This window comes from Theropithecus gelada, chromosome 11, assembly GCF_003255815.1.
Source record: "Theropithecus gelada isolate Dixy chromosome 11, Tgel_1.0, whole genome shotgun sequence".
NCBI classification, from domain to species: domain Eukaryota; kingdom Metazoa; phylum Chordata; class Mammalia; order Primates; family Cercopithecidae; genus Theropithecus; species Theropithecus gelada.
This window is the reverse complement of record NC_037679.1, coordinates 125,788,582-125,790,568: the sequence shown is the minus strand read 5'-3', so window position 1 is coordinate 125,790,568 and position 1,987 is coordinate 125,788,582. Positions and strand designations below refer to the sequence as shown.

Below are 1,987 nucleotides of genomic sequence, written 5' to 3'. Positions count from 1 at the left end.
ATTCAATAGTTAGTGTTTTTAAATGACCAGGAAGAGCCCTCCCAAAGGAAAATTCTAAAATAGCTTCTATTAAGGACTTATTAGAAAAGGCCAATAAAAATGCAGAGAACCTAAAAGCCAACCTTGAAATCTCTTCTCTGTCTCTTGCCTAACCCGGGATTAACTTACATCCTAGACCCCTGGCCCTCAACTTCCTCCTGCCTTTCTATTGGGGGAACCTGCCTCCAATATTTCAATGTAGGTTCTTTCTATTTTCCATAAGTGTCATCTGGCTGAGAAATAAAGAGAGACAGTACAAAGAGAGGAATTTTATAGCTGGGCCACTGGGGTGACATCACTTATTGGTAGGACTGTGATGGCCGCCTGAGTCTCAGACCAGCACGTTTTTATTAAGGATTTCAAAAGGGGAGGGAGTGTAAGAACAGAGAGTAGGTACAAAGATCACATGCTTCAAAGAGTGAAAAGCAGAACCACTGATAAGAGTCTAACAAAGATCACATGCTTCTGAGGGAACAGGGCAAAGGGCAAAAGCAGAACCACTGATTAGGGTCCAACAAAGATCACAGGGCAAAGGGCAAAAGCAGAACCACTGATAAGGGTCTATGTTCAGCGGTGTATGTATTGTCTTGATAAACATCTTTTTTTTTTTCTAGTTGTCAAATGATCCTTTATTGTAATATTTTCCTTTGTGCTTAACTGGCTGGGCATTCCACAGCACCACTGTTGATGTCATCTATCATGTCATGAGGGTGGCGGCCATCAACATTACAGCCCACAGACTGGGCAGTCCCCAGGATCTCTTTAATGGTTCCAGAGAGTTCTCTGGCTAAGGATAGGTGCTGCATCTGTTGAGCAATGTCGATGATCTCATCTTAAGTGATATTCCTACTGTGTTTAATGTTTTTCTGTTTCTTTCTGTCTCTTGGTGATTCCTTGAGGGCTTTGATGGTCAGGGCAGAGGCAGAAGGCACCACCTCAATCTGGGCCTGTCTGTTCTGAATGCTCAGTTTCACTGTAATCCTCAGGACCTTCCGATCACCTGTTGCCTTGGCAATGTCATCACCAGCCTTTTTTGGAGAGAGACCCAGGGGGCCGATCTTGGGGGCCAGCATAGAAGTGGCACCGACTTCACCTCCAGTGCACCTCAGGTATACTTTGATCTCATTGGGGTTGAACTTCGGCAGCATGGTAGAGGCGGCTGGTGTCGGATGAACCCGGATTTGGGATGACTGAAGAAAGTTGCACCTTGGCCTCCTCCGAGCCGAAAGCTGAGGGCGATAAACAAAACAACAGAAAACAGGGTTTGAGAGCAGAGAACCAATCTAACCACAAGTTTACCAGGGCTGAGTTTTCCCAACCCTAGTAAACCTGAGGGTTCTACAGGAGACCAAGGCTTATCTAAGTCCTTATCTCAACTGTACAAGACAGACATTCCCAGAGCAGCTGTTCATAGACCTCCCCCCAGGGACACATTCTTTTCCCAGGGTATTAATATTAATATTCCTTGCTAGGAAAAGAATTTAGCAGTATATTTCCTACTTGCACGTCTGCTTATAGGCCCTCTGCAAGAAGAAAAATATTTTTGCCCGACCCTGTAGGCAGTCAGACCTTATGGTTGTCTTCCCTTGTTCCATAAAAATCGCTATTATTCTGTTGTTTTTAAAGGTGCACTGATTTCATATTGTTCAAACACACGTTTTACTATCCATTTGTACAGTTAACACAATTATCACAGTGGTCCTGAGGTGATGTACATCCTCAGCTTACAAAGATAACAGGATTAAGAGATTAAAGACAGGCATAAGAAATTATAAAAGTATTATTTGAGAACTGATAAATGTCCATATTAAGAAGAAATCTTCATAATTTATGTTCCTCTGCCGTGGCTTCAGCAGGTCCCTCCGTTCAGGGTCCCTTACTTCCTGTAACACCTTTCTTCTACTCATTCCCTTCCTGCTGTGTCTTCCTTAGATCCTCTTCGCTTTCC

At 43.6% G+C, this 1,987-nt stretch overlaps 1 pseudogene; it reads right to left on the bottom strand.

Moving 5' to 3' along the window:
• Nucleotides 1-638: 638 nt before the first annotated feature.
• On the bottom strand, nucleotides 639-1,202 carry LOC112635287 (annotated as a pseudogene).
• Between the last annotated feature and the right edge of the window lie 785 nt (nucleotides 1,203-1,987).